We start from the raw sequence: 24,593 nt of genomic DNA on the forward strand, positions 1-24,593 counted from the left end.
GTATTATCCACTCTGGTCCCGGAGCTTCGAGCCCTCTGATTGGCCGGATGTCAGGCGGTGTGCAAGCTGATTGGTCAAAGCTCGCCGACCCGGCGCCCTCCTCCTCCGTGCGGTAGAGGCGCTCCTCCCTGCCGAACTCTCAGCCAGAGTCCGCCAGCCGGGCCTTCGATGCAGCCGGGTCTCTGGTCCGGCAGCTAAATCTGAAGTGTGCGGACACCTGCGGGGAAGAAATCGCCATTTATCTCACCGACTAGGAAATGGGCAGAGACACCCTGTTACGAATCGCGTTGTCCACAACAGAAGGTAAAAAATAAGAGATAGAAAAAGCTAGCGTTGGTCTCGCATTATCAGCATCTCCAGTATTTCTGCGACTCAATCACTGACCAAAGTTGGGCGCGGAGATAAGGCCACTGAAATCAGGAGCACAGCGTCATCCTTTTTTTCTCCTGCACTAGTAAATTAACGGTTATCTTGCATCCTGGAGCCTAGTTAACGTACAAATACTTGTGGGTGTTTTGTGGGTAGCGCTGCTCCTCCTCAGGAATGCAAAATAGTTCATTAACTTTCATAGAGTTTGTTAGGCAGGTGGCCAACTCAACTACAAGTTTTTTTTTCTGCTTTCAATAGCTATTACAATTAATTTTGGAGAGAATGGAAATGCACGCCTCTAAGAAATACAGTTCAGTAGAGTCGCTCTAAGAATGCATTTAAACAAAGTTCTAAAAAAAAGAATTCCTTTTTATGCAGGAATGTATTTTAAAAAAAAAAACTTTCTTCCATCTCCCTCAAAAAATCCTCCATAAAAATGTCTAAAAGAAAATTAAATTTCCAACAAATCGAAAGAATTAATAAACTATTTCAATGCTGCATTCCATTTTTGAGCTAAATATTTAAAATTACATAGAAGCTTTTCTCCTTTCATCTTTAGTCAAGCCCTCTCAAGTAGGATCCGTGTAGGAAACAGATTAAGAAATTCGATGTCCTTGTACTGAGCACATACATAGTAGACTGACAATAAAAATTTGTTGGGAGAAGTAAATTGCTGAACTGCTTCTAACATTACTTTTCTATGATTCTGTCAGAATGTTAGAAGTTAATCAGGCTCAGAGAAGTGGGAACAAAGGCTGTTTAGGAAAGACTGAAACTAATGCGGACAGTTGGAAAGGCAGGTATCCCCGCGCCTTTGGTGATGTTAAGTTCTTCCCTGGCCACCAGGCACTAGATTTCCATTTGTGCTGGTGCTTCCCCAGCGCTGCTGGCGATCCTCAAGGAGACTTATTCCTTGAGATATTTTAATCTCTCTAGGAGTCTCTCTGAGACTAATTTGGGAGCGGTGCAAGCCTGTTAGGACAGGAGACAAAAGATCACAGGAACCTTCCAGCCCTTTCCTTGGAACCACCTAATAAACACCAATGAGTTTTACCTTTTGTGTATCTCTTTAAAGGGCTTTTTTTTTTTTTTTACACCTCTGCTGGAGCGTGTGAATTCTTGACCACAGCAAAAAATGTGTTATTACCCCTGTTCTTCCAGTGATGAACCTAAGTTCAGAAATGAGTCCCGGGTCACCCAGAGATCCAGGGGAGAGTCAAGGATTGGCTTAAGCACTTTGGTCCTACTTTGGCCTCTGCTCTGAAGTCTCAGAAACTTCTGCTGAGGAGTCCCCAGTGGGTTTGCCAGTGCATCCTTGTTTGTTCGGTTTTTGTTTTGTTTACTTCCCTGCACCACTTCTGATTTTACCACTTGGAGTTAGGAGTGGCACCCTTGTAATATAACATGAAACTTTTTTGTTTGTTTGCTTATCAAATCATTCTCGTTTTTTTCCATATCTCCTTGTGCTATCCACATTTCTATCTTTAATTTTTTTTTTAATTTTTATTGGTTGTTCACAACATTACAAAGCTCTTGACATACCATACTTCATACATTAGATTGAAGTGGGTTAACAGGCGTTTCAGTGTTTCTGCCCCACAGACCTGTTGCAAGCAAACTATATACTTCCACCACCGGAGCAGATTGTATGTGCAGGGGTTGGCCAACTGAGCTTTTATTTTATTTATTGCTTTTAAGCCCAAGAATGCAGGTCAAGATGAAATCATTAACCCGCATTTAAAATTAATGTTAACAAAGTCCAGAAAAAAGACTTGCTACCTTTGGGTAACTACACTGAGGGGAAGTGGGACAGTGCGAGAAGGGAGAGAACAGAAGAAGGAAAGACTGTTTCCTAAACTGAAAGTAAACTACTAGCTGAGCAGCCCTTGAACTAGTTCAAGCTCTAAAAACTATACAGTGAGAAAACAATAAACCCCGACAATTGAACTCAAGAGGGGAGATGGGATTGGGGTTGGGGAAGCCTAGAACAGTGGAGTTGACACCTGGGACTTGGAAAGAAAAAGAGGACAAGTCCCTGGGAATGTTCTGGCTGAGATGGGGCTAGCCTTTCCCCCTGTGTCTACTTCATGGGGCCCAGAAGTAGGGAAAGCAGATTACTAGAGCTTCCTGGAGGAACTAGACTGGTGGCTTCCAGGTGGATGGACCCAAGAACATTTCCTCGCCAGCACTCCCTCAACTCCTCAGCAAGAATCTGCAAAAGAGCTCGGGCTGCCCTTTCTAGATATCCTGCCTATCTCCACCTATCCCCCTCCCAGCCTGTCCTTCCTTCCCTACACCCCCATCTGTTTCACTTGGGGGCAAGCAGCTGTAATCATGATCCTGTTGGATTACACTCCATCCTCCTTCCCTGAATGCCTCCAGAGAACCCCTCTCCCACTAATCTCTGGGAAGTGAAATGCTGTGGGGGAGGTGGGAGAGGGTTTTTCCTGGGAAGAACTTCAGGATGTTGAGAAGCTACCATACTGAATTGGAAATTATGTGTCTTTTCCTTGGGGGAAAATTATAATACTTTTGATTGGACTATGAAAGGAATCCACAGTTATGCAAACTGTCTAGTAAACTAAATTCTCAGAAGAAATAGGCAGAGAGCTTGTTGTTCCATTGTCTGTGTGACCCTAGTCAGTTATTCTTTCACTCCTCAGTTGCCTCATCTGCAAAATGGGAAGGGTGCCCTTTCTTGGCCTGGCTCCTTGTGAAGACAGGGTAATAATGAGGCTAGAATGTCTTTGAGTTCTAGCTCCATTATAGACATTCCTTTCTTCATGAGGTGACAGCACTTGCAGCCTACGGAGAGCCAGGTTGCTGAATGCTTCCTGGAGCTTGACTGAAAGGAGGAGACAAAAGGACTCCGGCTCTGCTCTAGAGGTCTCTTTCTTAAAAGGGGCCAAGGGGAGACCAATGATGTGTACAGTGAAGTACTTTTGGCTTGTAAACCGACACTATATTACAACATATAGTTCAGAGTCCCTCTTGCAAATTACCAAGCACAGGCACCTCAGTTGATTCAGTGAGTGGATCTCTGTGAGACGGTGAGAGGGGTGGGGTTCCCCCATGCTCCCCTCTTCCTCCCCCCAACTCTCTTGATCTGCACCCCTTCCCATCTGGTGAGAACCCCTTTAGCAAGACAAGCAAGGAAACCCAAATTTAAAAAAAAAAAAAAAATCAGGAGGGAGCAGAGTTCTTTTTCTTTTCTTGGTGTGACTTTTTTTTTCCTTTTCTCCAAACACCTCTCCAAAAATAAAAACTAATAGTACATTAAATAAAAGGAGGAAGTGCGTTTCAAATTGTCTCCCACTCACTCATCCAACATCTCCGGACTGGCCATGGAGCCGGGGGCCCCTCTGCCCCACTCCAACATGCTTATGCCTTTCATGGGGCCCCGGCTGCCAGGAGTTGGGCTTGCGCTCTGCGGATTCCCAGCCAGGGCTCTGCGCCTCCGCGCGGGAAACTCAGAGCCCAGATGTCGGAGCCACTCCTTGGCCCAGGGGATGCTAAGAAGGATCCTTAACCTTTCTCTGTGCCTCCCCTTCCTCAACTGCAAAATAGAATTAGCCTTAGAGTACTTGGCAACCTGACAGGGTGACTCGCCCATGCTGAGCATTCAGTACTTGAGAGTTAGTTATATTATTGTTATCATTTCATCTCAACCAACTGGCCCATACAGAGCTCCAGACTGGGGGAAATTCAAGTCCTGATTTCCTCCGGACTCCGCCCAACTGCCCAGACTCTCTGGCCTCGAGATGCAGAAAGCGGCTGGTGGGAATCCTCCCCCCCTTTCTACCACCAGCTCGGATGCCGTGCTAAATCAACCTGCCGCAGAGCCAGGGGTGGTGACTGATGTTTAGAAACTTCTGGGCATCTTGTAGAAGGACCTTTCTGTGGCTAGTTATGGCTCTAATTTCTCCAAAGATGACCTCGAATCCACCTCCTCTCGTGGAAAGCTTCTCTTAGCACTGTACAGTCTCACGACTTTGACCGGCTGTGGATGCAGCGAAATAAATAATCCCAGATGGGACTGCAGAGATATGATTTCCCAATTTATTTTGTGTAATCAAATATACGACCTGTCACAATCAGTGGGGGTGGAGGTGAGGGAAAGGAACTTGGGGGAGATAACTGTTCTCCACTAGGCTGCTAGAATTCTCTCTTTCTCTGCATGTCCAAAAGTAAAGACAACGCGCAGAACTGGGCTCTCATCTCCTCCGTGGGGAGCAGTATTTAAACCAGAGATACTGAAGACAAAAGGGACACTCTTAGTCCATGCCCTTGAATTTTCAAATGGAAGGACTCAGAGGAGTTCATGGAGGATTTAATAAAGGGATACACAGCTCCACAGTGGTTATGGGAGACCAAGGAGGCCAGTTATTTTCCCTGGAGCTCAATGCCTTCATACAGTTGTTCTTTTTTTTTTTTTTTTTTTTTTTTTTTTTAAGGGGCTCTTTGCAGTGGGATGTGGAGTCAGATGCATGGACTGTGAAGCAATCATTTCTGCATATCTGAAGGGTCTATCTGCCAGCCTGCCTGCCCCAACCCCCAGGCAGCTTCCAACCTCCTGCTGGGGAATGTGGCTCAATTCACTTGGGGATCTTACAGCAGCCAGGAGATGAGGCAATTGTAGACTTCCTTGACTTCTCAGTACCCATTCCAAATGGTCCTCAGGGGAGGTAGAGATTCAGCATTGTATTGGGACTTGGGTTTCACCCCAGTTTTTGCCCTTCCTATGGAAGGTTGCCCTGAGAGGGTATGTGGCTTGGTGCCACATCAGGAGACAGACAGTGTCAGAGCTTCCTTGCATTCCCTAGGGGGCCTCAAACCCTTACCCTTAAAAACTTTCCACCTTCTACTCCTATCCCATATTGGAGCTTAACATTTCAAGGGGCAGATTTTAGCCAGTCTCAAATCCACACTTCATATTTCCCAACAGTCTAACCAGCAGGTAGAGAGCAGTCAAGAGAGGGAGAAAGAAGCAGAATATTGGTGGAGCAGGTCCTAGGGTGAAAATTTAACTTGTGTCTTGTGTATAGACCACTGGGCAAATATTTGCACCTTCTTGGGCCTCAGATTGCTTGACTATAAGGTTAAAAAACAAAATTCAATGATTTCTAATTTCTCTCACAAACATCAGAAGCTATAACAAATCTTAAAATTCTTGTCCCATGGACTGCTTGCTCAGGTCACAATATCCAGGGTATGAAGAAAATCCAAGGACAAAAATATGAAAGGGAAAAGACTAAGAAACAAACTTTCACATTGATTTTGACATTTTGGTGACATTTCTGCTCCTTCATATTTCTCTTATTGATTCTATCTATAGAGTAATTTCACACACACAAAAAAAAATGCAATTCCCTAGAATTTAGGGAGAATTCATTCAAGTGACAAAAAGAGTTCTCACAGCCACAATGGGCCTGTGGCTTCTAGATGAGCTCTGTCCTGAATGGATTTTAAGCAAAAAAAAAAAAAAAAAAAAAAAAAGACCAAGCCAATTAAACAGACCTCCCTAGCCCCATCCTGAGTGATGCTCACTCTGTGGTGTCTATATTTGGGCTCTTGGGAGACCCAAAGTATTTCCTTTGCCCTTAACCTCAGGAAGTCTCTCTGAAAAGTGTTCTTGCTGGGAGGAGGTGTTCCTCCCAGTTTCTGCCAGAAATATCCTTATGCTCAACTTTCTCCTTAGTCTGAGGGAAGACTTGAACAGAGCAGATGCTCCATGGCATTTACCATGGTGGAGCTGGGCTGGTAAGGAGTATATAAGAAGAAGGGATCAATCGCATTTGGTTCTGCCTTTGTGTAACAAGTGAGTATCCACGACATCTGAATATCTGCAGAATGACCCAGTGTCTTGTAGCCAATTGGGGGGAGGGGAGGGAAGAACCTCTTTAAAGAGTACTTGACCTGCCTAAAGATTATTTTCATTCACAAAATAAGCAAGGGGGAGGGGCGGGGGAAAGAAAAGTAGCAAAAAAAAAAAAAAAACTCTCTAGGGGCTATCCTGTTCAACCCCTGGTTTTGCCAACTAAAGTAACCCTTGACCTTGGACCACTTTTCTCACCATCACTCCCTTTAAGCTTCTGCAAAATGAAGAGATTAAAGTGGAACCGAATTATCTCTAAAGTCCTTTCCTGTATTTTTTAAAACGCTTCTAGGTGGGGTGCAGAAAATACAAAAGATTTGCGTGAGTGTTTTCCCCTGGGGATCGTAGGGATCGGGGTGTGCAGGGACAGACCTACGCCAGCCAGCTGAGCTCCAGCCCCTTACAAGGAGGCGCTACATAAACTTTAAGTGCTGGAGGAAATCTCTTTGAAAACGCTGACCCCAGAAAGCAGGCGGGTGTTCTGAAGGAGATGAGCCGTTGGAAGGGAGTGGGGGAAAGGGGGAGATGTCACTTGCTTCACACTGATTTAACGCTGCGGGGGCGCAGGTGCAAGAAACTCCTGGCTCCTTCTCCAGGCCACCAAGAGCCCCTGAGCCCTCCAACTCCTGCCCCTTCTTCTGCAGAAAATTTATTGACGAGGTGAAGCCAGGCTAACAAAACTGCAACCTCAGGCGCTTCGGGCTCCACAAGAATGCTTTGATCCCCCTCCAGTTTCTAGTGGTCCCCAGCGGATAGCGTTGCCCAACGCCTGGGACCCCCGCGGTGGGTCGCGACTCCAAGTCTAAGCTTCCCCGAAATCAGGGGCCGCCGCCCAGAAGGAGGAGGCCGCGCGGGGGCGCTGTGGAGCGGGAGCGTAGACCCGCGCTCAATAAGCCAACAGAAGACCCAGCAGCCCGGGATCCAACTGTCTTAGGAACAGAACCGAACCGCACTCGCCCCCGCGCTCCCTCTTTTCCAGAGACGGCTAATAGTGAGGAACAGTGATCGACAGATTTTGAAGTTTGGAGGATCGTCGGTGAAGGAAGAGAAAAGTGTGTGAAGCCTTCTACTTTGGGGGCTCAGATCACTGCTCTTCCAGCCTGGATTCATCCTCTTTGAAGAATGCAGAGGGCCTCTTCTTGTATTGATTTTTGCGATGGCTTTGCCAAGGAAGAAAAGAGGAAGAAGGAATCACAATTATTTTGGAATCCTCAGATTCTGTGCCAGACCCTTCCAGCTTGATGTTATTGATTCAACACAACTCTTTATTTCACAGTTAAGAAAACTGTTTCCGGAGGCTATCTGTTTAGCGCACAGGGCTGGGAATAACCAAACCCACATCTAAATTCAAAGCCATACCATTTTAAGGTGCTTCCCAGTAGGAATTAGCTAGAGCACCCTTAGGAAAAGGAACTTTGGCCCCAGCTGCTTCGCATGAAACCTATCCCCAACCTACCCAGCTCCAGGTTTTTTGTTTGTTTGTTTGTTTGTTTGTTTTTTTCCAGAAGAAGTTAACTCCACCTCCCTGGACACACAAATTCAGCAGGCTGTCTTCTCAGAATGGCCTGTACCCCATATTACCTCACTGGCTTGCTCCTCGGTCCTTCCCCACCTGCATCCTCCATTCCTGCTGCAACTCTGTAAATCCACACAGAAACTGTCCTGAGAAGCAGAGAGTGGGAAACAGACTTTCAGAATTTCACTTTATAACCAGTGAAGAAGCCTGGTGGTGGGAAATGACCCAAAGACAAATCTGTATAAGACACAACTCACAGAGAGCTGTGCAGATCAGCCTAAGCTCTGAAGACATAGGAGACTAAAAACCAGTTCTGCACAATTCATTTAACCTCTGTAAGCCACAGTTTCCTCATTTTTTTTTATTGGTTGTTCAAAACATTACAAAGCTCTTGACATATCATGTTTCATACATTAGATTCAAGTTGGTTATGAACTCCCAATTTTACCCCATATACAGACTGCAGAATCACATCGGTTACACATCCACATTTTTACATACTGCCATATTAGTAACTGTTGTATTCTGCTACCTTTCCTATCCTCTACTATCCCCCCTCCCCTCCTCCCCTCCCCTCCCATCTTCTCTCTCTACCCCATCTACTGTAATTCATTTCTCTCCTTGTTTATTTTCCCCTTCCCCTCACAACCTCTTATGTGAAAGTTTGTATAACAATGAGGGTCTCCCTCCATTACCATGCAATTTCCCTTTTCTCTCCCTTTCCTTCCCACCTCATGTATCTGTTTAATGTTGATCTTTTCTTCCTGCTCTTCCTCCCTACTCTGTTCTTAGTTGTTCTCATTATATCAAAGAAGACATTTGGTATTTGTTTTTTAGGGATTGGCTAGCTTCACTAAGCATAATCTGCTCTAGTGCCATCCATTTCCCTGCAAATTCCATGATTTTTGTCATTTTTTAGTGCTGCGTAATATTCCATGGTGTATAAATGCCACATTTTTTTTTATCCATTCATCTATTGAAGGGCATCTAGGTTGGTTCCACAGTCTAGCAATTGTGAATTGTGCTGCTATGAACATCGATGTGGCAGTATCCCTGTAGTATGCTCTTTTAAGGTCTTCAGGGAATAGTCCGAGAAGGGCAATAGCTGGGTCAAATGGTGGTTCCATTCCCAGCTTTCCCAGGAATCTCCATACTGCTTTCCAAATTGGCCGCACCCGTTTGCAGCCCCACCAGCAATGTGCAAGAGTACCCTTTTCCCCACATCCTCACCAGCACTTGTTGTTGTTTGACTTCATAATGGCTGCCAATCTTACTGGAGTGAGATGGTATCTTAGGGTGGTTTTGATTTGCATTGCTCTGACTGCTAGAGATGGTGAGCATTTTTTCATGTACTTGTTGATTGATTGTATGTCCTCCTCTGTGAAGTGTTTGTTCATGTCCTTGGCCCATTTGTTGATTGGGTTGTTTGTTATCTTATTATCTAATTTTTTGAGTTCTTTGTATACTCTGGATATTAGGGCTCTATCTGAAGAGTGAGGAGTAAAAATTTGTTCCCACGATGTAGGCTCCCTATTTACCTCTCTTATTGTTTCTCTTGCTGAGAAAAAACTTTTCAGTTTAAGTAAGTCCCATTTGTTGATTCTTGTTATTAACTCTTGTGCTATGGGTGTCCTATTAAGGAATTTGGAGCCCGACCCCACAATATGTAGATTGGAGCCAACTTTTTCTTCTATCAGACGCAGAGTCTCTGATTTGATATCAAGCTCCTTGATCCATTTTGAGTTAACTTTTGTGCATGGCGAGAGGAGGGGATTCAGTTTCATTTTGTTGCATATGGATTTCCAGTTTTCCCAGCACCATTTGTTGAAGATGCTATCCTTCCTCCATTGCATGCTTTTAGCCCCTTTATCAAATATAAGATAGTTGTAGCTTTGTGGATTAGTATCTGTGTCCTCTATTCTGTACCATTGGTCCACCTGCCTGTTTTGGTACCAGTACCATGCTGTCTTTGTTACTATTGCTCTGTAATATAGTTTGAAATCTGGTATCGCTATACCACCTGATTCACGCTTCCTGCTTAGAATTGCTTTTGCTATTCTGGGTCTTTTATTTTTCCATATGAATTTCATGATTGCTTTATCTATTTCTACAAGAAATGCCATTGGGATTTTGATTGGCATTGCATTAAACCTATAGAGAACTTTTGGTAATATCGCCATTTTGATGATGTTAGTTCTGCCTATCCATGAACAGTTTATATTTTTCCATCTTCTAAGATCTTCTTCTACTTCTCTTTTTAGGGTTTTGTAGTTTTTGTTGTATAAATCTTTCACCTCTTTTGTTAGGTTGATTCCCAAGTATTTTATTTTTTTTGAGGATATTGTGAATGGAGTGTTTTTCCTCATTTCCATTTCAGAAGTTTTGTCACTGATATACAGAAATGCCTTTGATTTATGCGTGTTGATTTTATATCCTGCCACTTTGCTGAATTCATTTATTAGTTCTAGTAGTTTTTTTGTAGATCCTTTTGGGTCTTCTAGGTATAGAATCATGTCATCCACAAATAGTGATAATTTAAGTTCTTCTTTTCCTATTTTTATGCCTTTAATTTCTTTCGTCTGTCTAATTGCTCTGGCCAGTGTTTCGAGAACTATATTGAATAGAAGTGGTGATAGAGGGCATCCCTGTCTTGTTCCAGATTTTAGAGGGAATGCCTTCAATTTTTCTCCATTGAGAATGATGCTAGCCTGAGGCTTGGCATAGATTGCTTTTACAATGTCGAGGTAAGTTCCTGTTATCCCTAGTTTTTCTAGTGTTTTGAACATAAAGAGATGCTGTACACTAAAAAGTTTTTTCTCAGCAAGAGAAACAATAAAAGAGGTAAATAGAGAGCCTACATCCTGGGAACAAATCTTTACCCCCCACACCTCCGATAGAGCCCTAATATCCAGAATGTACAAAGAACTCAAAAAATTAAACAATAAGATAACAAATAACCCAATTAACAAATGGGCCAAGGACCTCAACAGACACTTCTCAGAGGAGGACATACAATCAATCAACAAGTACATGAAAAAATGCTCACCATCTCTAGCAATCAGAGAAATGCAAATCAAAACCACCCTAAGATACCATCTCACTCCAGTAAGATTGGCAGCCATTATGAAGTCAAACAACAACAAGTGTTGGCGGGGATGTGGGGAAAAGGGTACACTTGTACACTGCTGGTGGGAATGCAAAATGGTGAGGCCAATTTGGAAAGCAGTATGGAGATTCCTGGGAAAGCTGGGAATGGAACCACCATTTGACCCAGCTATCGCACTTCTCGGACTATTCCCTGAGGACCTTAAAAGAGCGCACTATAGGGATACGGCCACATCAATGATTATAGCGGCACAATTCACAATAGCTAGACTGTGGAACCAACCTAGATGCCCTTCAATTGATGAATGGATAAAAAAAAATGTGGCATCTATACACAATGGAGTATTATGCAGCACTAAGAAATGACAAAATCATAGAATTTGCGGGGAAATGGATGGCATTAGAGCAGATTATGCTAAGCGAAGCTAGCCAAGCCCTAAAAAACAAATGCCAAATGTCTGCTTTGATATAAAGAGAAAAACTAAGAACAGAACAGGAAGAAAGAGCATGAGGAAAAGATTACAGTAAACAAAGACGAATGGGGGGAGAGAAACGGAGAGAGAAGGGAAAGCATATGGAAATGGTAGGAGACCTTCAAGGATACATAAAATTATAAGAGGCTATGAGGGGCAAGGGGGAGGGGAAAAAAAGGGAGAGAATTGAACAACAGCAGGGGAGATAGAGAGGGAAGATGGGAGGGGAGGGGAGGGGAGGGGGGATAGTAGGGGATAGGAAAGGTAGCAGAATACAACAGTCACTAATATGGCATTATGTAAAAATGCGAATATGTAACAGATGTGATTCTGCAATCTGTATTTGGGGTGAAAATGGGAGTTCAAAGCACAATTTGAGTCTAATGTATGAAAGATGATATATCATGAACTATGTAATGCGATAAATAATCAATAAAAAAAAATTAAAAAAAAAAAAGAATTCAGATAAAAAGGAAAAAAAAAAAAAGAGATGCTGTACTTAGTCGAATGCTTTTTCTGCGTCTATTGAGATGATCATATGGTTCTTATCTTTAAGTCTATTGATGTGGTAAATAACATTTATTGATTTCCATATATTGAACCATCCTTGCATCCCAGGGATGAATCCTACTTGATCATGGTGTACAATTTTTTTGATGTGCCTTTGTATCTGATTCGCCAGAATTTTATTGAGGATTTTTGCATCTAGGTTCATCAGAGATATTGGTCTGTAGTTTTCTTTCTTTGAGGTGTCTTTGTCTGGTTTCAGAATCAGGGTGATGTTGGCCTCATAGAATGAATTTGGCAGAGCTCCCTCTTTTTCTATTTCCTGAAATAATTTGAAAAGTATTGGTATTAATTCTTCTTTAAAGGTTTTGTAAAACTCCGCTGTATACCCTTCCGGTCCTGGGCTTTTCTTGGTTGGAAGTCTTTTGATTGCTTCTTGTATAATGAAAATATTATTTTTCCTTGCTCCCACACAGGGAAATACAGGTGCTGTTTGACTAATGATTGTTCAAACCATGCGTGTCTCTCACATGAAGTTGCCATTATGTTCCTTCATCAGCCAAACAAAAATCCTCTGCTTTGTCTCCCTGTGGCCAATAGAGAACAGGATTTCAAATGTCCACGTACACTTCTTTATCCTGTGGAAGCATTGCAAAGGCAATGTTGTTACTTTGAAGAGAAGGAGGGCTGCAGCAAGGTAACAAAACTTTTACAAATAAACAGGTTGGTCCAAGTGCTTTTCATTTCTCTTCCAAAGAAACTCTGTTATTGTGTAGAAAGGGATGGGCTTCCACTCCTGTGTCTCAGTTAGCTAAGGCTGGTGTTCATCTGGAACTATAAACTGGACTGTTTTCTTTTCCTATCTTTTATTTATCTTTTTATTATGGACATTTTTAACACTGTTCAATAATAGGCCCAAGTATATGATGTGTTAATAGAATCTAATAAAATAATATTGGTGCTATCTATATACCCATATAAATGTATGGATAGTCAAAATCTATAAATCCAATAGTCAAGAGTCAACACCCAATGCTCTTCCACCCTCTCTGTGTAGAAGTGTACTTCTGAAGGCTCACTGCATTTCTTTCTATTAAAACCTGCAGCCCCATTGATTGAGTTGGTAAGATTTAACTAGACCGGTAAGATTTAACTAGCCCAGTAAGATGTAATTACTAGGACCTCAGATATAATACTTTTTAGAATTTACAACCTTGCTATAAACCAACTGGGCTAGATACTCATTGCTATAGTTTGGGTGTGGAATGTGCCCCAAAGGTTCATATGTTGAAGGCCTGGGCCCAAATTCGGCAATGTTCAGAGGTGGGACTTTTTGGAAGTGATTGGATCATAAGGATTCTGACTCAGATTGATCATAAGGATTCAGTGGATTTATCCACTGAAGGATCCATAGTTGAATGGACTATTAATGGGATGTGGGGGAAACGGCAGGAAGTAGGACCTAGTTGAAGGGAGTGGGTCCTTGGGGACATACCTTTGGAGACTATTTTGTCTATGGTAGCTCACTCGTGCACACTTGCTCTTTCTTTCTTTTTCCCACTGCTTGGCTTTCATGAACTGAAACCGTAAGTCAAAATAAATCATTCCTCATTTAAGTTGATTTTTTCAGGTATTTTATCACCGCAGCAAAAAATCTAACTAACACAGAAACACATTAACTGAGCACCAAACTTGATGCCAATGGACTAGCGACAGAGACACTAGTAACAGAGTGAATCTGGCTCTGGATTCTAGAGACTAGAAACTGAATTCTGTGCAACCTGATTTTCTAACCAACTGGGAAGATTTCCGCTAAAATACTCAGTAATGGTTCCTTTAAATGGTTTAGGATTGTTACACTAAGAGCCTAGATTAGTTTCTTTAGAAGAGAGTGGATCCACAGCCCCAGGCTTATAACAAGGGACGTGTTAGACTCCTGCCCACTCACAGACTTTGACTCTTTGTCCAGGAGTAAACACATCTTAAGATCCCAGCCAGAGACCTCTTCAACTCCATCACATTCGTGTCAACAGACAGCCTCACAGCATGTCAAAACACAGGGTTCTTATTGTTTTTGTTGCTTTTTGGTTTTTATAGTTTTTCTTCATCCCAGTTTGCACAATGCCTACAGACATCTGTGCACTTACCTTTCATCTACTTAAGCATTACAGAGTCGATAGACTTGGCTTATCTTTTCCAAAAGAACTAGATCTGGCCTCTGTGTGCAATCCAATACATGAAAGCACATAATCAAGTCCCCAGTTACAGTATTCTCTATGGTACTCCCAGATGCTCTGTGTTGTCTGGCAAACCTATAATGTAAGAAATATTGATTCCCTCACATGTGGTGTTAAGATTTACTCAGCCAAAAAATAAATTTTTCTACACTTTCTCTTAAAAATATGTCTCTAGAGTTGTTGTCCTGAAATTAGTTTGTACACTGGCAGCTTTATTTAAATGTCAACCAGATGCAGAGTTTCATTATAATGTTTTCCAACTCTTTAAATTTTTATAGGTCCCTGTGGATTACTTAAAAACATTTTTCTTCAAAAGTCTTCCTATCTGTTTCTTACTGAGGATAAAATATTTTAAAGTCAATGAACTTCCTCCCTTTACACATTTTAATTTTCCTTACTAAGCTGCAGGATCCTAGTTCCTGAATTTCAAACCCTTTTTGTTAAGACACAAGTAAAGGAACAGCCTAATTGAGTGTAACTTCATGTTACTCTAATGGTATCTTTTGCACCACAGAAGGGACCTGTCAATTACAACCTTTTTGCCCTCCATTTACAGACACACACACACACACACACACACACACACACACACATGCTTCCATTCAAAGCTCCTGTTTGCACTCCTTTCCAAAAATATTATCCTTCTGGGGTGAAATTTTTCACGCATAAACTCAGTTCAACTGGTGACCTTGTTTTAAAGAAAGTTTGAGAAAACTAATTCCCAGTTATTTGAGAGCGTGAACACATACACTGGTTTTTAAACTTAGGTTTGTGTACATTGATCATTAAACATTGAAAGAGGAGAAGGAACCATGGATTTAGCCTGAAGTTAGAAAGACTCCTAAGTCCTTTGGAAGTTACTAAGTAAAAGCAAAAGTGGCTTAAAAATCATTTTAGAGCACAGACTCAACATTTATTAAATGTTTAGGTGACAGACTTATTTCCATTTCTCTGAAGTGCCAGAATCATAACAAGTACTCATTGCTATGGGAATCTATATATTTGATAGTTCAGATAAACACTATAATTTCATTATCACAGCTCTGGGAAAAGTTTTTGTTGGTTTTGTTGATGTTTTTCAGGCAATTCTATTTGAAAAAAAAAGGCAGAAATATAAAATAAGAATCCAGAAATTTGAGAATATTCACTAAAAAATTCACATTATACAGGCATGGCATTTTCTGGAAAGTTGTTAATTCTTAAATGTGGAAATTCATCTAGAAATTTGATAAATTTACATCATAATGGGACTAACCTCACCTTTTTGTCTGTATATTTGTAAAGCATAAAAGCTTTTTCTCCTACTTGTTACAAATCAGAAATAGAATGTAAAGGTTCTTTAAAAGTACCATTTGCTTTAACTTATAAAATTAGTCTTCCCTAAATGTATAAAACTAATTAAATCTATATGGAAAATACTAAGTCTAGAGTATATGGTCTTAGGAGAGATATCTCAGTACAGCCAATCTTCGTATTTTTTTAATATTTATTTTTTAGTTGTAGTTGGACCCAATACCTTTATTTGTTTATTTTTATGTGGTGCCGAGGATCGAACCCAGGGCCTCGTACATGCTAGGTGAGTGCTCTACTGCTGAGCCACAACCCAGCCCCAATCTTTATATTTCTATGCCTTATTAATTGTTTGCAAAATCTAAAATAAAGATGGCCAAAGTAGATTATTTTAAGAATGTTCAAAATGACAATATTCTAACAAGGAATGTGAAGAGTCATTTATCATGCGTGCTGGAGTTATGCAGGAGTGATAGGGAAGGGATATTTCATGATGCTGCTGGCTTTATGCTACTGTGTTATTTGATATCCAGCCTCAGAGACTCTGGTCCCAGCACCCCCTTCATTTGGAGGACCATCCACCCAAGAAGTAATTAATCTCAATCCAAGTCAGTCCTATTAAACTTCAGCAGAGTCATGTTGAAATACTGGGCAGTTGCTTACAGAAAATCAGGATGGAAAGAAAAGCTACACATAATACTCAACCTCATTTCCTCTGTGAAAATAGATCCTAACAGGGTTTTGCAGGCATTTCTATGAATGCATTTCTTTTCACTCTTATTTTGTTCTTATCACCTCAATAGTGAAAAACAGTGAAGAAGCTTCCTTTCTTTGTATGCAATGAGGTGGTTTTTAAAATCCATTCATCAATGAATTTATAAGGAGAATTTTAAGACCAATGTGATGGCATCCCAAGATTCCAAGTGGTAACTAAAATCATTCTAAATTGTTTGTGAAACTAAATTCATATTCATCACAGAGGCTGTTAACAGGAGAACACACAGAAGGCTGTTAGGGTAACAAGCTAAGTAATTCAGAGACTCAGGCTGCTCTGCCTCTATCACTTGGGTTTGGGAATAGGCCATGTCTCCAAACAGACACGAAGAATCCTTACAGGCATAAACAGTAGCCCATTGACCTGACAGGGCCTCAGAGAGCAGCGAAACATCTGTTTAACACCATTGTTATGCCTTGCCAGTGGGGAAGTTTCTAAGCAAAACATAGTTCTGAGCACTATAGCAAAACTACTTCAGGGGACAGAGCCCTTGTCTATCTCTGTGGGTTTGGGACTGGGATAGGTAGGTGATTTGAACCAGATTTGCAAAACAAGAAGGCTGTTTTAACTAAATCTATAAACCATTATAAAATAAATGTTTATGATGTTTTTTTAAGTGTTTATAAAATCCCTAGACACAAGTCTCTGCTTCTCTGCAAACCAATTTTAATATAGAGGTTGAAATAGGTTTTAAAAGATTAGATTTCATTCTTCCTACCTGGTTAAAAGTACTAATGACCAAGAGACTAAATGTTAATAGAAGAAAGATATAAAGAAACAACAGGACTGAAGAGGTTCCAGCCTCTGTGTGGTCAAGTTAATTTTCAAGGCTAGTTTTCTCTGTGGTATATGGTTAGGTCTCTGGGCCCTCAGCCTGGTCTGTCTCCATAGGATGCCCTGTTAGGGAGTCTCTCCATATCCTGCTTTTCTGTGCATATCAGCCAGGTTGCAGTAACCAACAATGTCACTGTAGCCCACCCTCCAACACTGTCATCCTCCCAAAGCCACCAAATCAAGGTCACCATCCCCAAGTCCTGTCTGGCTTGCAAAGACATCTAGGACCTCATTGACCACTTCTGCCTATGAAAGCCCACCCACAGTGGGCTGGATATCCTTTAAAGTCCCTGAAGGTCTTTACTGTCCTCCATCTCCTATATCCTTCCATCCTGCAGTTCTCTGCCAATCACAATCTGTATCTCTTGCTCAGATGCCAAGTTGTACACCTTTTCTGCCCACCAAACTTTTTCTGCCCTCTGGTTTGTTTTAATGTTTGTACTCTTTATACTCTATTACTTTCTTATGTTGAGTTATTTTTATTGCTATTTTGTTTTTACCACTTTGGTAAATCATTTTTCCAAAATTAGGTTTTAAGTTTAATAAGAACTAGGGACTCTTTTAAGACCCTTCATGTTCCCAATAATGCCTGAAGAAAATACATGGTCAATGAATATTTTCTGATTAAGTGAACTTCAGTAGTTTGCAAACAAAAAGCGCTTTCATTCATTAACCCAAGAGACATTTCTTGAGCATTTACTATGTATTAAACCCAGTTCTAAGCTCTGGGCACAAAACAAGGGCCTTGCGGAGAGAAGACAAACAATAAACAAATAAATACAAAATATGTCAAACAGTAATAACTGCCCTGAAGAAATACTTGAATCTGAGAGACAAGAAGAGACTAGACAGGGGCTTTTTTGCATACAGTGGGATTATTAGTTTAGATCTGGAATGTCACCCAAAGTTCCAGGTGCTCAGAGATGGGGTTTTGGGGGGCTGTGAACTCATCACTGAATTAATCCATCACTGGCTGAATAGACCCCTGGGAGGTGGGACCTGGTTGAAGAAAGATCACCGGAGTTGTGCCTTCCACAGATTTATCTTCCCTCTGGTCCTTTCTCCTCCTTCATCTCTTCTTCTTTCTCTCCTCTTCCTCATCCTTCTTCTTTCTCTCTCTCTCCCTTACCTCCTCTTTTCTGCCCACCCTACTTCTTTCTCTCTCCCTCCCTTTCCCCCTTTTTTCTTCCCTCCTTCCTGGCTGCCATGAACAGTATTGCCCCACTACCCTCCCACCATGATGTTCTGACTCGCCTCAGACCCAGAGAAATGGAGCCAACCGACCATGGACTGAAACTGAGAACCAAATAAATCTTTTCTCCCCTACATGGTTCTTATTAGGTATTTTTGTTGCAGTGAAAATAAGCTAACATAAGTGGCTTCACTAGTAAGTGGGATATTTGAACAGAAAACTAAAGGAGGAGTTGATAACAAATAGAAGAACATTGCAGCCAGAGAAAAGGGCAAGTGAAAAGGCCCTGAGGCAGAAATGTGCCTGGAAATAACAGAGAACAAGATGTGGCAAATGCAGACGGAGTAAGGGAGATACAGAGGTAAATGAGTATTTGGGGAGTGGGTAGGGACAGACCATACAGAGCCTAGAGCTTTTGCTCTGAAAGAGATGAGGAACCACTGGGGGTTGACCCAGAGCAATATGATGTCACTTACTTTCCACATAAACAGAAATGTAAAGCATTCAAGCAGTATGTATTACTTAGCATGAGGGCCGGTGTCTAAGATCAAACTAGGACTCAGGTTATTTGTGTAAAATGAAAACACAACTATATGGATAGAGCACTCACCTGGATCAGCTGCATGAATAAATTATCTAATTCATTTCTGAAAACAATGCTCTGTGCAGGTTCTATCCCCAGCATGGGGAGTTGGGGGCAGGGCGAGTCCAGAAATAATGCTGAGCCAAGCATCGTGTCCATTTTGCTGATGAAAGAATAAGTAGACTTATAAAGGTTAAGAAATTTGTTCAAGGTCACACAACTAATCAATTAATGATGAAGCTAGAATTCAAACCCAGGATGATCATACTCCAGAGCTCGTTCACTTCAGCTCTATCCATGGAATGATAAAGATCTCCAACATACATTCCATCAGAGCACACAGACTTGAGCACAGTATATACAATAGTCAATAGCATCAGTACGAGCCTTCCCTTTAGCCCCGCTAACATTTGCAGATCTGAATACAGATTGTCAGGAAGTGGCACTACATGGACTAGTGGTAAGTTAACTGCCATCAACTTATTTCTAGCAATTCTCTAGATAAGTTGAATGGAAGTCCTGAGAGCAAGAGTCCTACACTTGAGGGGTGGGGTTGTGGCTCAGTGGTAGAGAGCTTGCTTAGCTCTTATGAGGCCCTGATGTTTGATCCTCATCACCACATAAAAATAAACAAATAAAATAAAGGTATTGTGCCCATCTATAATTAAAAATATTTTTTTAAAAAAAGAAAGAAAGAAAAATGAGTCCTGTACTTAGAACACCTCAGCATCCAAGCTTCCACATCCTGTTACTACAGACTCCCCTGGCCTCAACAATACCCCAAGGGGCAAATACAGGGAGATGTTCCCGACTTCTAGTACACATGGAAACCACCTATGAAATTTTGATTCTTCTTCTATTCCTCAAAATATGCTCAGGCAAAAAGCTCCATAGGTGCTGAATCAGCAGATCTGACATGGGAACCAGACCTTTAAAGCCCATTAAAGATCAAAAATCACAAATCTGTTAGTGCCATAGTATCCAGGGCATTTGTTAACTGACTTAATAACTGAAAGGCTCACTAGATAAATATCTATTTAATAAAGTCTTTGGTTTTTTTTTTTTTTTTCATTTTAGAATGAGAAAACATTGCGTCATTCAGATGAACATCTAGACTCAGAACCTAGGTCTGGATATGTCAAAGGAGCAGGCATTGACAAGTACTCTACTAAACAAAAACTGAGTAGGAAGCACTGTCATTGCAAAGAGAAGGACCCAAAGGCCAACTCGATACTTGAATCAGAAGGCAGCTGTGGTCCAAAGCAAGGCGGCAAGTGGGTTCAGTGCCAGTACCAACTGAGATCAACAGCGCATGGCTGCCAGGAGCACAGTCCTGTGAAAAGGATGCTGAGGGGGCTGGGGATGTGGCTCAAGCGGTAGCGCGCTCGCCTGGCATGCGTGTGGCCCGGGTTCGATCCTCAGCACCACATACCAACAAAGATGTTGTGTCCGCCGAGAACTAAAAAATAAATATTAAGAATTCTCTCTCTCTCTCTCTCTCTCTCTCTCTCTCTCTCTCTCTCTCTCTCTCTCTCTCTCTCTCTCTTTAAAAAAAAAAAAAAGGATTCTGAGGCTGGAGCAGGAAGACAGTGATTGATTGGCAGTGTGGACCTGGATGCACAAATGGAATGACACAGGAGAATTATATGGGAGGATATTATATTAAAGACTTCCTATCTGGTTTTAAAAAGAAATTAAATTGTAAGAAACTATGGTTAGCAGGTAAGTATCTATTCCCCATGGAATCATAGGAGCATTCAGAGTAAGATCTCAATAGAAAGCCCAGGCTTTGTGATATTATTTGCTGACTTGTCTACATAATGTTAATACTTATGAGGAAGGATAAATTTAATTATCATCTGGTTTATAAAGCATATCATGGTTAATAAATCTACTTTAGTGCAATCTTGTATCTGGATCAAGGTCATCATCAATTAGCTAATTACCAGCTTGTCAATATACTGACACTTAATCTAATGGGTTATTTATTTAACTGCTGTCTACTGTCTCTGTTATAGGCTTTTAGCTCTGACTTTTTTTCCCCAGGGGCACTTAACCACTGAACCACATCCCCAGCCCTTTTTATTTTTTATTTTTAAACAGGGTCTCACTAAGTTGCTGAGGCTGGCTTAGAACTAGCAATCCTCCTGCCTCAGCCTCCCAAGTTGTTGGGATTACAGGTGTGCACCATCTCAGGCACCATGTGTGCACCATCACAGGCACCATGTGTGCACCATCTCAGGCACCACGTGTGCACCATCTCAGGCACCATGTGTGCACCATCTCAGGCACCACGTGTGCACCATCTCATGCACCATGTGTGCACCATCTCAGGCACCATGTGTGCACCATCACAAGCAGCACTGATCACTCTGATCACTCCCCCATGGGAGATGTCTAAAACAGGAGTTTTTAATATTTTATATAATAGCCACTGATAGAAACTGAAAGTGTGATAGTGTTTGCTTTTCTGTCTTTGTTCCCAAGGCTTGTTGTGGATTGGTTTTAATATTCTTTTAAAGTGCCTAGTTTTGAGAAATTAAATAAGCAAATTCTTAGGCTGAGAATATGTGAAAAAGAAGCACCATCTACCAATATCCTGATCTTTCAAAATATTTAGACAGGGGAGGACACAAACCAGCCATTCTCAGGTCATCTTTCTCTTGCAAGGCAATAAACTATACAAAACTGTGTTTGACTTTTCTTCTATTTTTATGGAACTATTTGTCATATATAAGTTTTAAATTTTATAATATTTTAAATGATGCATAGTTATTATATCCTCTTTTTTTTTCTGTGCAGTGCTAAGAGTCAAACCCAGGGCCTAGACCATGCTAAGCCAGCACACTGCCATTGAACTACATCCCCAGCCCTATTATTTCCTATTTCATGTCACTATTAAGTATGTGGTTTTAAAAACCACTGTAATACATTATGCATAACTATGATTTTTTTCCCACATTAAAAGTCAGACATACTTCAACATGTAAAGGTTTGTTATTCTGGAGATATAACAATGAACATATCCCATGATAACATGTACTCATGCAAACATGTAATAATGCTACAGAATGATAGGCATAAAATTGAGAACCAGGCGGGGGACATGAGAGACCACTTACTCAAGCGATTCTAACATACTTAGCTCCAGAACCCCTTTCTACAAAAGAACGCATCACAGAAGACACTGGTAAATTCTGAGATGCCCTGATCAAAACACAAGTGAGGATCTGGAGTTGCTCAGCTTCCCTCCCTCCCTGAGCCCAGCCCAACCCAGTGCAGTGGTCCCTAAATCACGGGCATTGATTTGGGAAAGTGAGGCTTAGTCAGACACTATATTACACAGCATTTGTTTGCTGAACATTTCAACACCAGACTGAGAACACTTCATCATATGTTCTTCAGATCACTCCCATGGGAGACGTCTAAAGCAGGACTTTGTAATATTTTATATAAAAGCCACTGATAGAACATGACTCTTCACCCCAAAGGGACTTTGCACATGCACTTCCTCATTTTAAAAATAATTCCAAGTTTACCTTCATAATCATTTACCTTAATGAAAATAATGTCATTAGAGAAAAATGACCACACAATTTGACATACAGAATTATGGGTGTCATATCAGTCTCAGCATCTGTTGCTCTATCTTGCTTTGATAATGAGCATTAAGAAACTCCTGGTTCATTTAGACAGGTAGCTACAAAAGCTCGTTTTACAAATGTATTTATTAAGTGAGAATTTATATACCATGAAAAGTACACGTATTAAGTTTACCATTCAATGATTTTGGACAAGTGCATTTAACCACATAATGGACATCTGAATCACAATGCAGATTGCACTCATTGTTTGGCTGAATTTGTGATGGGGGATAAATGCTTGTTGTGATATGCTGGTTCTCATAGGTGCAGAACGCCTTCCCAGAGGCTCCTGTAAGAGCTGGGAACCAGGCAGACTCTGAAATCCCAATGGGAACCGCAGCTCAGGGGGTCAGAGAATTGCTCCACACTCCCACTCAGGCACAGCTGGAGAGTCAAGCTCCCAGGCTGCCCCAGCTGCCGCCCTGTGGACTCAGGCACTAGCCCAAAGCACAGATGCCCAGCAGACAGCGGGCACCCCATTGATGATGCACTGCAGCAGTTTTTATTTGGTGGGGCAGGTCAAGCCAGGAAGAAGGGGCTGGAGCTCCTTTTCCCAATGTGTGCTCTCATTGGGTCAATAGTGAGATTGTTATGAGAGTGAAACCCGAGCCAGGTAATGTGTGTAGGATCTGTGGCTTTATTGTGTCCCTGCTATGTTAATTAGTATTAGGAGCATGATGGATTGGCAACACGTGTGCACTCTGAGTCTTAAACCAGCCCTGAGAGTTTAGCACTCCATTAGTTACACATCACAGAAACCCAGGGGATGTTTACTCAAAAAGAGGATCACTTACAGGAGGGAAACATGCTAATTCATTCCTGATACTGTCTGGGGAGAGGGACACCCCATCCACTGCTCCTGAGTAGCGTAACCCGTCATCCAAGACAGAGATGGAATTAGAGGCTGGCGGGAAACTACAGAAAACCCTGGCCCCCTTGGCCTGGGAACCCTGAAATCTCAAATCCTCAGTTGTTCCTATGTGAATCCCTCGGAGACTAAAGTTCAGAGAAGGCTCTGTGTTGACATTTCAATTCATTGCCCTGTTCCAGAGCAGGGCGCCCTAGAGCCCCTCTCTCCCACACCCTTGCCAGGCCACAAAGAAGGCAACTATACTCTGCCATCCTTCTCACCCATCTTTCCTGCAGCTGCTGCCTCTCAGGCCTGGACCAGCTGGATCTACCCCAACGGTAGGGCAAGGGTATCAAGAGCATCCACAAGAGGAAGTCCAAAATCCTAAGACTTCTCAAATCAGGGGGTTATTACTGACCTGTTTTTTATTAAAAATTAAAATCATCCTTATTTTTTATTGATTCAGATGGACTTTGAGAAGATAAACCCCAAGCTCCTGTCTGACCCTAAGGTTTTGGAGTCTTAACATTGTCAAAGCAATTTTGTAGATATGAAAAATACAAGAGTGATGAAAACATTAATGAATTTGTGAATGGTACTGGCTATAAATTAGCAGATAATCTGTGTTATATTTACTAAGAATATATAACAGTGGTGATAGAGTGCTTGCCTAGCATGCATGAAGCACTGGGTTCAATCCTCGGCACCACATAAAAATAAATAAATAAAATAAAGGTATTATGTTAATCTACAACTAAAACAAAATTTTTAAAAAAAGAATATATAACATATGTATATATTCACACACACTCATGTATATAGTGAAAGACACACACTTAGGCAGTGGTATTCCAGTCAATACAAGCTGGGTAAACTGGAGTAAACTTCATTCCTGTTCCTCATCTGTATAGTGTGTCATCTGCCACTCCTTTCTGATTTGGGGCCCTAAGTCAGCATATCTGAGGTCACATCCTTACCCTACTTGTGTGCAATCTTTGGGGGCATTGCCTTGTCTCTTTCCTCACCTGCAAATTGATACTTTAAAAAACAAGTTCTACTCATAGAGTATAAGGGCTGTTACCAGGAGCTGTGTGATGAGGGGAATAGAGTCATGTTGGACAAAGGGTATTAATTTTTAATTATAAGCCAGGTAAGGTGGCATTCACCTGTAATTCCAGCGACTTGGGAGACTGAGGAAGAAGGAGTGCAAGTTTGAGACCAGCCTCAGCAACTTACTGTCTCTAAATAAAAAAATTTAAGAGGGATGGGGATATACCTTAATGGCAGAGTGCCCCTGGGTTCAAAGGAAAAAAAAATAATTTTCAATTATGAGATGAAAACAT

General features: G+C 41.5%; 1 long non-coding RNA gene across 1 annotated transcript; it reads left to right on the plus strand.

The window, feature by feature from the left end:
- The first annotated feature begins 168 nt into the window (after window positions 1–168).
- LOC308642804 lies at window positions 169–20,286 on the plus strand. Its single transcript, XR_014020644.1, has 2 exons — window positions 169–303; window positions 19,834–20,286. It is a non-coding gene; the product is annotated as an uncharacterized lncRNA (long non-coding RNA).
- Window positions 20,287–24,593: the final 4,307 nt, after the last annotated feature.

Source organism: Spermophilus citellus, assembly GCF_964194105.1.
Source record: "Spermophilus citellus genome assembly, chromosome: 2".
Lineage (NCBI taxonomy): Eukaryota > Metazoa > Chordata > Mammalia > Rodentia > Sciuridae > Spermophilus > Spermophilus citellus.